This window comes from Ovis canadensis, chromosome 1 (genome assembly GCF_042477335.2).
Source record: "Ovis canadensis isolate MfBH-ARS-UI-01 breed Bighorn chromosome 1, ARS-UI_OviCan_v2, whole genome shotgun sequence".
In the NCBI taxonomy this organism is placed as follows: Eukaryota; Metazoa; Chordata; class Mammalia; order Artiodactyla; family Bovidae; genus Ovis; species Ovis canadensis.
In genome coordinates, this window is record NC_091245.1 from 220,378,661 (window position 1) to 220,392,754 (window position 14,094).

Genomic DNA, 14,094 nt, shown 5'->3' on the forward strand with positions numbered 1-14,094 from the left:
TCCTACACAAATCCACTGCATTCCTACACACTAACAATGAAAAATCAAAAAGATTTTTCTTTTTGTAAATCAAAACAATCCCATTCACCATGGCAACAAGAAGAATAAAATATTTAGGAATAAATTTACCTAAAGAGACAAAAGGCCTACATGCAGAAAGCTATAAGATGCTGATGAAAGAAATCAGACAGTGCAAACAGATGGAGATATACTACATTCATTCCTGGACTGGAAGAATCAATATAGTGAAAATGACTTATAACCAAAGCAACCTACAAATTCAATGCAATCCCTATTAAACTACCTACAGTATTTTTTCACAAAAGTAGAACAAATAATTTCATAATTTGTATGGAAACACAAAAGACCCCCAAAAACCAAAGTAATCTTGAGAAAGAAGAATGGAACTGGAGGAATCAACCTTCTTGACTTCAGATTAAACTACAAAGCCACAGTCATGAAGACAGTATGGTACTGGCACAAAAACAGAAATATAGACCTACGGAACAAGATAGAAAGCCCGAAGATAAATCCATGCACCCATAGACACCTTGTCTTTGACAAAGGAGGCAAAAATTTACAATAGAGAAAAGACAGACTCTTCAACAAGTGGTGCTAGGAAAAATGGACAGCTACATGTAAAAGAATGAAGTTAGAACACTTCTTAATACCATATACAAAAATAAACTCAAAATGGATTAAAGACCTAAATGTATGACCCGAAACTCTTAGAGGGAAACACAGGCAGAACACTCTCTGATGTAAATCACAGCAAGATCCTCTATGATCTACCTCCTAGAGTAATGGAAATAAAAACAAAAACAAATGGGACCTACTTAAAAGCTTTAAGTGAAGGAAAACAATGAAGGAAAATATTAGCAAGGTGAAATGACAACCCTCAGAATGCGAGAAAATAAAAGCAAATGAAACAACTGACAAAGAATTCATCTCCAAAATATACAAGCAGCTCATGCAGCTCAATACCAGAAAAGCAAACAACCCAATCAAAAAGTGGACAGAAGACCTGAACAGACATCTCTCCAAAGAAGACATGCGATGGCTAAACACATGAAAAGATGCTCAGCATCACTCATGACTAGAGAAATGCAAATCAAAACTACAATGAGGGATCATCCCATACTGATCAAATGGCCATCATCAAAAAGTCTACAAACAAGAAATGCCGGAGAGGTGTGGAGAAAAGGGAACCCTCTTACACTGTGGTGGGAATGCAAACTGATAAAGCCACTATGGAAAACAGTAGACATTCCTTTAAAAGTTAGGAATAAAACTACCATGTGACCCAGCAATCCCACTACTGGGCATATACCCTGAGGAAATCATAAATGAAAAAGATACACGTACCCCAATGTTCACTGCAGCACTATTTACAATAGCTAGGACACGGAAGCAACCCAGATGTCCAATGACAGACGAATGGAGAAGGAAGCTGCAGTACACACACACAACGGAGTAATCAGTTCAGTTCAGTCGCTTAGTCGCGCCCAACTCTTTGGGACCCCACGAACAACAGCATGCCAGGCCTCCCTGTCCATCACCAACTCCCGGAGTCCACCCAAACCCATGTCCATCGAGTCGGTGATGCCATCCAATGATCTCATCCTCTGCTGTCCCCTTCTCCTCCTGCCCGCAATCTTTCCCAACATCAGGGTCTTTTCAAATGAGTCAGCTCTTCTCATCAGGTGGCCAAAGTATTAGAGTCGCAGCTTTAACATCAGTCCTTCCAATGAACACCCAGGACTGATCTCCTTTAGGATGGACTGGTTGGATCTCCTTGCAGTCCAAAGGACTCTCAAGAGTCTTCTCCAACACCACAGTTCAAAAGCATCAATTCTTCAGCGCTCAGCTTTCTTTATAGTCCAACTCTCACATCCATACTGGAAAAACCATAGCCTTGACTAGACAGACCTTTGTTGGCAAAGTAATCTCTCTGCTTTTGAATATGCTGTCTAGATTGGTCATAACTTTTCTTTCAAGGAGTAAGTGTCTTTTAATTTCATGGTTGGTATCACCATCTGCAGTGATTTTGGAGCCCAGAAAAATAAAGTCAGCCACTGTTTCCCCATCTATTTGCCATGAAGTGATGAGACCAGATGCCATGATCTTAGTTTTCTGAATGTTGAGCTTTAAGCCAACTTTTTCACTCTCCTCTTTCATTTTCATCAAGAGGCTCTTTAGGTCTTCACTTTCTGCCATAAGGGTGGTGTCATCTGCATATCTGAGGTTATTGCTATTACTCAGCTTATAAAAAGGAACACATGTAAGTCAGTTCTATTAAGGTGGATAAACCTAGAGTCTATTATACAGAGTGAAGTAAATCAGAAAGAGAAAGACAAATATCATATATTAACGCATATATATGATCTCAGTGATGCTTTATTGCAACTGTGCTGTTAAGTACGGTTATCATCTTGATTTTACACACTTTCATCAGCCTTTTTGGAGAAGGAAATGGCAACCCACTCCAGTATTCTTGCCTGGAGAATCCCATGGACAAAGGAGCCTGGCGGGCTACAGTCCGTGGGGTCGTGAAGAGACAGACACGACTGAGCGACTAGCACACACACACAACGCATATATATGGAATCTAGAAAGACAGTATTGACGATCCTACATGCAGGGCAGCAAAGGAGACACAGACATAAAGCACAGGCTTGTGGACACAGTGCGGGTAGGAGAGGGTGGGATGGTTTGAGAGAATAGCATGGAAACATACACATTACCATATGTAAAACAGATAGCTAGTGGGAATTTGCTGTGTGACACAGGGAACCCAAAGCTGCTGCTCTGCGACAATCTAGAGGGGCGGGAGAGGGAGGGGATATATGTATACCTATGGAGAAGGCAATGGCACCCCACTCCAGTACTCTTGCCTGGAAAATCCCATGGACGCAGGAGCCTGGTAGGCTGCAGTCCATGGGGTCTCTAAGAGTCGGACACAACTGAGTGACTTCACTTTCACTTTTCACTTTCCACTTTCATGCACTGGAGAAGGAAATGGCAACTCACTCCAGTGTTCTTGCCTGGAGAATCCCAGGGACGGGGGAGCCTGGTGGGCTGCCATCCATGGGGTCACACAGAGTTGGATATGACTGAAGCGAATTAGCAGCAGCAGCATGGCCTACTCAGGCTGATGAATGGCAAAACCCATCACAATATTGTAAAGTAATTACTCCACAATTAAAAATAAATATAAAAAATTCTAACCATGTGACTCAAAAAAATATACTGAATAAGGAAAAAACTAAAGTTATCTACAATTCTTAAGTCTTTAATGGAAAAAATAAATTTCCCCACCAAGTTAAGTCAATTAACTTAAATAAAAATCAATTAAGTGTAAATATAAAACTAAGTTATGTTTAGAAATGTCAAGTCTCAAAAACGTCTGTATCACACAAAGTTCTTAGGAGGAAAATGGAAGGCACGCTTCCATCAAACCAAGGGAATCGACTAGGAAAGAGAAAGACATGGGATCCAGAAAACAGGGTATTCCTTACCAAAGAGGAAGGGTCCCTAGGAGGGAGAAGATTAGATACAACAGGCGTAAAGCACACAATCTCAAACAGAATAGTGCATGTGGCTATAGGAGAAACTTCTACAAGAAGAAAATTCCAAATACCCCAGGGTGCACTTAAAGAGATTTACAGAGTAAGGAAGGGTCTGCAATTGAATTTGTAAGTATAGAGAAACAAAGAAGAAAAAAAGATCACTCGAAGGAAAACAAAAAGGTTGTTCAGGGAAGAACATGTTATACATGTTATACTGGTTAGCTGTGGGTAGCTTTTGCAGTCATTTTAACTTTAACATTATGAATGAGTACTGATCTAACCCCAACTGTAACAGTTACATTGAGAGCATGGGATCTGCAAAGTGCTCACGGGTACTGTGATGGTGTAGTGGGGCTTGCCAGAAAAGGCAGAGTAGGCCTAAATAATCATCTCCCCTTTAGAAAGTCAACAGGTGAGGCTTAAACTGAAAACTGTGGTATACACATGTTACCAGAGGTACAGATGTAAATGCTATCAGCTAAAGGGATTGAGGTCACCTGCAGGGAGCAGGCAGAGAAATGGCTTTTCCCCCTGCCTTATGACCCAACTAGACAATCCTATGAATAATGTATTTTTTGTTACTTGGATAAATACAAAAATGAAAATAGGAGTTTCCTGGTGGCCCAATGGTTAGGACTTGCACTTTCGCTGTGGAGGTGCAGGTTTGATCCCTGGCTGGGGAACTATTCCCATGCCACTCAGCACAGCCAAAATACAAAAGAAAGAATAAAATAAATAAAGTGAAAATGAAGGAACTTTACTTTAAAAGACAAGATTGTATTTCACCTACTTTAGGGCACATTGTTCCCCAACACTTTTACATCTCTAAGGCAGGGTGCTGACAGCATGTTACAAGCACTGTTAGGCAGCTGTGGCCCATCACTGCCCATGCAAGAGTGAACTTAGGAGTTATTCCCGGTGGCATGACTGGGTAAATACAATCACTCAATGTTTTGATCAACTACCATTTAGAGACCATTTGAGAAGTCCTGGTGGCTGTTTGACACCTTCTCTGTTGGCACTTTCTGTCAGATCAGGGAACATTAGAATTTGCAGCTTGGAAGAAAATTCCAGACATAATAATGGAGCATTTAAAAAAAAAAAAGCAGCTATTGAAATAGAACTCACGTATCATACAATTCATCCACTTAAAGTGTAAAGTTCAAAGATGGTGGAGCACTACTGAATGCTATACCATCCAATGCTTTTCATGGTGATACTGGGGGTGGGCGCGCGGTGTGAAACACAGGTGCTGACGACCTAACTGGAAAACAATTTAGCAAAGTTGGACAGTGGATGCAAAGAATTTCTAGGAAGACCTTAACCAAATTTGTTTTGCTTATAATTTTCTAACAAGGCATATACAAAAAAAGTTATGACCAAAAAAAAAACAACACCCTAGCATCGTAATTTGACAAGATAGTTTCTTTTTAGTGGTACATGAAATAATAATGTTTTACAACTGATAGTATGTTGGAATGGATGAAAAGCAGTAATTAATCTCATAAAACAGAAAACCGATTTTAAATTAAAAAGAAAACATACAGTATTAAATAACCATTTAAAATAGTATCTTTGAGGTCTATTTAATAAAATGGAGAATGGACAATGATATGGAGCAAAAAGAAGCAATAGTAAAAACCAGGTATGGTAAAACTCAATTTTGTTTTGTAAACTGGATGAAAATATACCAAATTTTAACAATGGTTATTTCCATATAGGTTTTCCTTATATTTTCCCACTTTCCCTATAATGATTTTTTATTTTGTGATCAGATGCTCATTTTCCTAAATTTACAATACCATTAGTTTACCCAGAACATTAATTAGTGACAAAATAATACCATCCAATACAAAGTACATATTAAAATTTCCCCAATTGTCCCAATGTTATCCTTTATACCTTTTTAAAGACAAGTCTAAGATCCAATCAAGGATAACAGATTGCATTTACTTACGTCATTTCAGTCTCTTTTAATTTAGAATAGTTCTCTACCATTTTTTTCTTTTTGATACTTTATTTTTGAAGACTCGAGGCCAATCATCTTATAGAATATTACACTATCTGTATGTGTCTAACTGTTCCCTCTATATTCAATAAACATTTTTGGTAAGAACACTAGACTGTATGTCCCACTGTGTCAGTTTATCTCCTTATTGGTCATGTGAATTTAGAGCATCTGATGAAGGAGGTGTCTGCTGTATTTCTCTACTGTTGGGGTACCTGTTCCCTTTTGTAGTCAATAAGTGATCTCTAGGGTGGTGATACCTTGAGACTGATGAAACGATGCTGTTTCCTGACAAAGTCTAACCTGATATTAGTTCTAGCATCCTGAATCAATCACCACACTGAGAATTGCAAAACAGTGATTTTTCTGCATTTACAAACTGGCAATTATTTTCCCTTGGCCTTCTATTATAGATAAGCGGATTTGCTTTTACTCAGTATGTTAAAATCCACTGACATCATCATTCCTTTGAATAGCTAAACTTTCCCACATTCATCCTGTCGGAGTTCCCTCCGTCTGAAACTCTGTCCCCCCAACATGTGCAGTCCTTAAGCATTCATTTGCTTTCAGGCACCATGTACTTTTGCAGACCCAGTCACTTTTTTCAAGAAGCCCTAGTTCTTTTTTGGGGGTAAAAAAGCAAAAACCATTATTTAGAAAACAACACCTCTGAGCAAGAGGTGTGCACATTATTACTGAGGTGTCTGTGTCTAGGCCTTTTCAGTGGGCAGGGCTAGAATTTTTTTTTTTAATCAGGAGTTGATACTGATAACCTCCACTTCAAGGCTAACATCATAGGATTCTTTCTTACCTCATTCCTTATTTTTATTTCCTTCTCCCAGTGACAGCCTGGTTCCCAGTTACATTAGGATATTGATTTACTTCTACTAACTACAGTACATACTAGTTTTCGAGTTACTACAATGATACCATTGCCAAGAACTAAACATATAAACACAGTGCAGCTTCTTCTCCCGTTCCTTTTGCCCTTGACTATATCCTTCTAGGGGTACAGAGTAGCACTTTGTTAAAGTTACTTTAATTAATTCTTTTTTAAAATTTATGGTGAAATAGTAGCCATGTATGGTTGTGACAGTTAGACTATAGAAAAGGCTGAGCATTGAAGAATTGATGCTTTCAAGTTGTGGTGCTGGAGAAGACTCTTGAGAGTCCCTTGAACTGCAAGGAGATCAAACCAGTTAATCCTAAAGGAAATCAACCCTGAATATTCATTAGAAGGACTGGTGCTGACGCTCCAATTCGTTCGCCACCTAATATGAAGAGCTGACTCACTGGAAAAGATCCTGATGCTGGGAAAGACTGAAGGCAAAAGGAGAAGAGGGCAGCAGCAGATGACGTGGTTAGATAGCATCGCCGACTCAATGGACATAAGTTTGTGCAAACTCTAGGAGATAGTGAATGACAAGGAAGCCTGGTACACTGCAGTTCACAGGGTCACAAAGAATTGGACACAACTCAATGAATGAACAACAAGAATAACAAAATTTATGGTTGTATAATCAGTTTGATCCCATTCACGAATCACTGCCTTGTCACAGCGAACAGGGCTGGTATAACTCAATGAAGTTATGAGCCATGCGTTTAGGTGATGGTGAGGATACGGAGGCCCGGCATGCTGCAGTCCATGGGTCACAAAGTGTTGGACATGACTGGGCAACTGAACAACAACAACAATCAATTTGATATACTGGTTTTGATTATTAGTTGTTTTTTGTATGTTAAATTTCAGGATTTGTTTTTATTTTTGTTTAACTTTATGTAGTTGAATATTTAAATATTTACATGGTTCAAAGTAAAAACTATATAAAAACAGATACTCAGAAAAGTCCCATTTCCACTGCTATTTCCTCCACCCATATCGACCCACCCTTTATCACTTGTTTCTGGCTTATAGTTACTAAGTACTTTCTACAAAAGTGATTTGTGGAGGTGTTTCCTCTGGAATAATTACTATAAGTGAGACTGCCAGGTGAAAGGGTAAATGTTTACTTATACACTTCTGTCAGATATTGCCATATTCTCCTCCACAGGGACTGCTGACCATTCTTGAATGATGGTTTAACTAATATTAAATTCTCTGTTGTTGGAAATTCCCTGGTGGTCCAGTGGTTAAGACTCCACCTTCCAAGGCAGTGGGTATGGGTTCAATCCCTGGTCAGGGAGCTAAGACGCCTCACAGACAAAAAAAAAAAAAAAAAACAAAAAACAACCAAAACACAAAACAGGAGCAATATTGTAACAAATTCAATAAAGAGTTCAAAAATGGTCCATATCAAAAAAGAAAACTAAAAAAAGAATTTGTCAACTCAACTGCTGTTTCTCAGAGGTATGACAGAAATGGTTACTGGTTCTCAAAGTCTGTGCTCTCTTCTCTTCTGAAGCACACAGCTGACCTATATTTCCCAGTCGTCCATGCAGTTAGGAATGGCCATGTGACTGATCGCTCGCCAATGGGGTGTGGGCAGATGTGATGTCAGCCATTTCTGGACAAAACTCATCCTTCTTTCTCTAAGCAGCCAGAGCAACTCTGAAGGGCACACGGTCAAAGAAGCAGAGCTGCCGCCAGCTGGGCATGGAAGGCTGCAAATGCTCACCTAGGACTGCTACATGGAGAAACACACTCGCACTCCACCTGAGCCACTGTAGTTTTTACCTGACTTTACAGCATTTTAGCCTATTCTACTTAATACAAAATACTTCCAATTGCTTCTTTTTCATACCCTTCCCGTCCAGCTGCATATGTCCCTGCTTCTATTTCAAAATGTTTATCCACGGTAAGCCTTCACTGTATCTTTGGCTGCTCTCAGCCTCATGTAAGTATCCTCAGCCAGAGCCCTGGCTTATAAGATGTGGTACTTTACACATGTTATAGTTATTGATGGTCCAGCTACCTCGTGGTTCACCCTGACCAGGGGCTCTTTCTGCCAGGAACAGACACAAAACCAACCATTCTCCAATGTGAACTTCCTGCTTACAAAATTAGCCTTCATTTGACACTGTCCAGTTTGTAAGTACCTAATTTATCCAGGTTATTTTGACTTCTGTTTCCAGTATTTCTGGCACACAAATGTATACACAAGATTAAAGTTTATCTAACAAAGAACTGGTTGGTCCCAGACTGACCTCTGAAGGGTTAATTGGTAAGTGCTACTCCATAAGGACTCCAGCAGCACGTCCTCGATGTCTCTGACCTTCCCACCATCTGACTGTGGTAACATATAAGCTGAACTATGCTTCCCTGGCTTGCTGCTGATTATGTTATTCACAATTAAATCAGCAGCATGAGAAAGTCAAGATGTATGTGCCCTGTTTCCTCCAGACCCTTACAATGTTCTGGAAAAAATTAGGTTACATTGATGAGATTCAGTTTTCCATAAGGCTATCATTAATTTTTACCCAATGCTCTAGGTTTGCTTATAAATTAACATTCTAATGATGTATATTTTCCTATATCCTTCCCTCATAATGTGACTATGTCTTATTTATTGCACACTCCACACACGTGTGTTCATCCTTTTATCATTTTGGTGGGAACAAATAGATTAACACAAGTGCAGTGCTCATAATTAAGAAGGAAGGGGTTCCATACCTTACATTGCTTTCGACACCAAATTAAAAAAAATTTTTAAATTTGTTTTTTAATTGAAGGATAATTGCTTTACAAAATTTTTCTGTTTTCTGTCAAACATCAACATGAATCAGCCATAGGTATACATATGTCCCCTCCCTCTTGAAACTCCCTCCCATCTCCCTCCCCATTCCACCCTTGTAAGTTGATACAGAGAGCTTGTTTGAGTTCCCTGCCACTAAATTTTAAGAATGATATCAATAAACGGGAATATACCTAAAGAAGTTAACACATATGGGGAAAGCGCTCATAAGAGCAATAGTTAGAGGGTTATAAGATTGGGAGTTGTTCAAAAGCAGGACATGTTATTTGGGAGCTAGTGTTTGTATCACCACCAGAAATGTCCTAATATATATGGGACTAATGCTTAGTAAACATGTTTATAAAGAGGCTTAGTCCTCAAAGGACTTTTGAACTAGAGACTGCTTCCTAGTTCTCAATGATTATCCTCAACTTTAGTCCTGCTCTTAAGCAAAGGAAGGGGTTTAAGCACACAATGATCTGGAAAGTACCAATCAGAAACTCACACTCAATGAGACCTCACCAGCAGTCCCGGGCTCTTGGGATGACTCAATAATCAGATGATGACACTGCTCAAGTTCAGTTGTCTGTAGTTTCTAAAACTATGGCTTTGTTGGTTATTGCTGAGAAACTAAACTAGGCCACCTAAGGAAGATCCCTTTTTCAACTTCATACAATCTGGGATAGCCTACCCAATCAATCTGGGGTCTAGCTGTCCTATAAGTCATCGACAACAGCATTCCAGACCTATGCCAGCTTACTCTACTACCATAAACACCCACTGGTTTTTTCCCATTCTCTCAGGATTTGGAAAATATAACACACATTTCACATTGATTAATTTTTGTTAGGCAGGCTGGTCGGCTCAGTGAGGTGCATAGCACCAGGGACCTGAGTCATGTTTCCTGTTAGCTGGGAAGAAAAAACAGCATTCCTTGACCAAATTAGGAAGACTCCCCGTACACACCAACCAGAAAGAGACAGGACATGCGCTCACCCTGTCTAGCCAATCATGTAACACCAGCTACTGCTGTAACTGAGACAAAGAACTGACTGTATATAAACCGCCATATCCCTTTGTTCAGGGTCCCGGTTGGATTCCGCTGTGTCGGGTGAGACTCGGACCCTAGCGCGCTAGAAATAAACTCCCTTCCTGCCTTTTTGCATTACTGCGGAGGACTTGCTTTCTCTCGGTAGGTTTGGAGATATGGGCTCGGTGCATAACAATTTTATTATTTTTATTGAAGTAGAGTTGACTTGCAATATTACATTAGTTTCAGGTGCACAGTAGATTCAGTATTTTTACAGATTATTCTCCATTAAAAGTTATTACGAGATAATGGCTATAATTTCCATATATTGTATAATATATTCTTGACGTTTATGTATTTTATATAGTAGTTTGTATCTCTTTTAATGCCATACTCCTACCTTGCTCCTCCTTCCTTCCCCCTCCCCACTGGTAACCACTAGTTTGCTTTTATAATCTGTGACTATGTTTCTCTTTTGCTATATACATTAGATTCTACATATACATTATATCATACAGTATTTGTCTTTTTCTGAATTATCTAAGCATTAACATCCTCTAGGTGCATTCACATTGCTGCAAATGGCAGGATTTCATTTTTATGGCTGAGTAGTATTTCACCGTATACATATACCATATCTTCTTTATTCAATCAACTGTTGACGGATGCCTCAGTTGCTTCTATATTATGGTTATTGTAAACAGTGCTTGCTATGAACACTGGGGTGCACTGTTTTCTTTCTGAATTCATGTTTTTTTTCTTTTCAAATATACACCCAGGAGTGGGATTGCTGGATCATTCAGCAACTATACTTCTGGTTTTTTGAGGAACTTCCATAGCGTTTTCATAGTGGTGGTACCAATTTACATTTCCACCAAAAGTGTACAAGGGTTACCTTTTCTCCACACCCTCGTGAACATTTGTTATTTGTGTTCCTTTTCAGCCATTCAGACAAGTGTGAGGTGATATCTCACTGTGGTTTTGATTTGCATTTCTGGAATAATTAGTGATGTTGAGCTCTGTATGTCTTCTATGGAGAAATGTCTGTTCAAGTATTCTGCCCATTTTGTGATTAGGCTTGTTTGTTTTTGGATATTGCACTGTCTGTGCTGTTTATTTTGGATATTAACCCCTCGTCAGGCCTTTGTCATTGTTCAGTCTCAAGTCGTGTCTCTTTGTGACCCCATGGACTGCAGCAGGCCCGGCTTCCCTGTCCTTCACTGTCTCCCACAGTTTGTTCAAATTCATGTCCACTGAGTTGGTCGTGCTATCTATCTAACCATCTCATTCTCTGCCATCCTCTTCTCCTTTTGCCTTCAATCTTTCCCAGCGTCAGGATCTTTTCCAATGAGTTGGCTCTTCACATCAGCTGGCCACTTTAAGTACTGGAACTTTAGCAACAGTCCCTCCAATGAATATTCAGGACTGATTTCCTTTAGGATTGACTGGTTTGATCTCCTTGCTGTCCAAGGGACTCTCAAGTCTTCTGCAGCACCTCAATTGTCAGCCATATCATTTGCAAATATTCTCTCTCATTCAGTAAGTTGTCTATTTGTTTTGTAGATGGTTTCTTTATGCAAAAGCTTTTAGGTTTAACTAGGTCCCATTTGTTCCTTTCTGCTTTTATTCCTTTGCCTTAAAAGATAGATCCAAAAAGAAAAATCTACAATTTAGGTCAAAGAATGTTATCCCAATGTTCTCTTCTAGGATCTTTATGGTTTCAGGTGTTACATTTAAATCTTTAATCCATTTTACGTTTACTTTTTTAAAGGGTGAGATGAAATATTTCAATCCCATTCTTTAACATGTAGCTATCCAGTTTTCCCAGCACCATTTATTGAAGAGACTGTCTATTCTCCATTGTATATGCTTGACTACTTTGTCACAGATCAACTGACCATAGGTGTGTGAACTTATTTCTGGGTTTTCTATCCAGTTCCATTAATCTATAATCTGTTTTTGTGCTGATACAATCCTGTTTTGATCACTGTAACTTTGTAGTGTAGCTTGAATGAAGTCTGGGAAGGTGCTAGCTCCATCTAAAATTATTTAATATTCCTTTTAAGTCACTGATTTCTCCAGTGCTTAGACCAAGAACCATAGACTTCTCAGTCCCCCAGGATTTTCAGGTCAGTGAAAAACTGGGACATAGGCAATGAATATACAGATTTTTTTTTTGACAATTGTTTTTAATTAATATTACTAGACACTCAAATGGAAGTATTTTGTCATAGCTGTAAGTCAGGTCTCCCAAGCTCAACAAGTAGGAAGCAAGACCTTTTAAGGTCAAAATCTTATTGTGCATAGTTCTGTTATCTTCACATTGATTTTTTAAAGCATGAGACTAATGGCAGAAGTTTCAGAGATTAAGAGAAGTGTTGGAGAGCAGGTAGGCTCCTCAAGTCAATTCTATCTAAATACATATGGTACTTTTCAGTTTATAAAGCATTTTATGGAGATTATTGGATTCAAACTGTCTAAATCATGCTCTTGAACCTACATCCAATGAATCAGGCCAAGATGTTGAAGTGTTAGAAATAGTAACAGTGGTCTTTTCCCTAAGTAGACATGATGAACAAGGGCCAAAAGATGAAAGAGAGACATTCACACAAACAGAATAAAGGAAAACAAATCATATAATCATATTAAGAAATGCAGAAAAAAGACTTTGACAAAATTCAACATCCATTCACAATAAAACCACTCAGGAAAGTAGGAATTGCGGGAAATTTCCTCAACCTGGTAAAGGCTATCTATTAAAAAATCTACAGCTACCATCACACTTAATTGTGAAAAACTGACCACCTTTTCCTTAAAAGAACAAGGCAAGGGGGAAAAAAGGCATAGAGATTAGAAAGGATAAAATAAAACTCTTTGTAGATGATGTTTATCTTCTCCTGCAGGAACTCCAAAATTACAACTCACTGGTGAGCAATCATCAACAGGAGAACGTTCGATCCCACCAAAAAAAGATACCCCAGGTCCAAGGAGAAAGGAGAAGCCCCAGCAAGATGGTAGGAAGGGCGAAATCATGTTTAGAATCAAACCCCATAATCGCCAAAGATGTTCAGAGGGCTGAAACAAAACCTTGCGTGCACCAGGACCCAGAGACCCCATAGGGACTGAGCCAGACCCTCTGTTCAGCAGTGGCCTGCTGCAGGGGCAGAGGCTCTGGGTGCAGCTACCTAGGTCACACAGCCTGTGGCATAAGCACTGTCTCTTGGAAGAGGTCGCCATTACCCCACCATAGAGCCACCGAGTGGAGGACCCACAAACTACAGAATAATTATACCAAAGAAATTCTCATACTGTTAAGAAAGTTCTAGGGCCCACAACAGCTTTCCCAATCTGGGGATATAGGAAAGGGACTGAGAACTCCCAGAGAATTTGACTTTGGAGGCCAATGGGATGTGATTATAGAACTTACACAGGACTGGGGAAATAGACTCTTAGAGGGCACAAACAAAACCGTGTGCACACCAATCCAGGAGAAAGGAGCAGGGATCCCCCAAGAGACTGATCCAGACTTGCCTGCAAGTGTCCACGAGTCTCTGGCAGAGGCGTGGGTCAGCTGTGGCCTGCTGCAGGGTCAGGGGCACTGAGCGCGGCAGTTCCTGCACAGGATCTTTTCAAGGAGGCCACCATCATCTTCATTACCTCCACCACAGTTTGGTCCCAGATCAAACAACAGGGAAGGAACATAGCCCCGCCCTTCAACAGAAAATTGGATTAAAGATTTTTGGAGCATGGCTGCACCCATCAGAACAAGACCCAGTTTCGCTGAGTCAGTTTCTCCCATCAGGAAGCTTCCATAAG

General features: G+C 39.7%; 1 protein-coding gene across 7 annotated transcripts in view; it reads right to left on the minus strand.

The window, feature by feature from the left end:
• Positions 1–14,094, minus strand: part of GPR160 (G protein-coupled receptor 160) — a 95,677-nt gene that overhangs the window by 54,396 nt on the left and 27,187 nt on the right. Inside the window, exon 3 of one of the 7 annotated variants that reach the window (XR_011250663.1) lies at positions 12,447–13,989. The exons of the other annotated variants lie outside the window; for them this stretch is intronic. The gene's annotated coding sequence lies outside the window, so the exon portion shown is untranslated. Of the gene's footprint in view, positions 1–12,446; positions 13,990–14,094 lie in introns of those variants that run through there. 7 annotated transcript variants of the gene reach the window in all.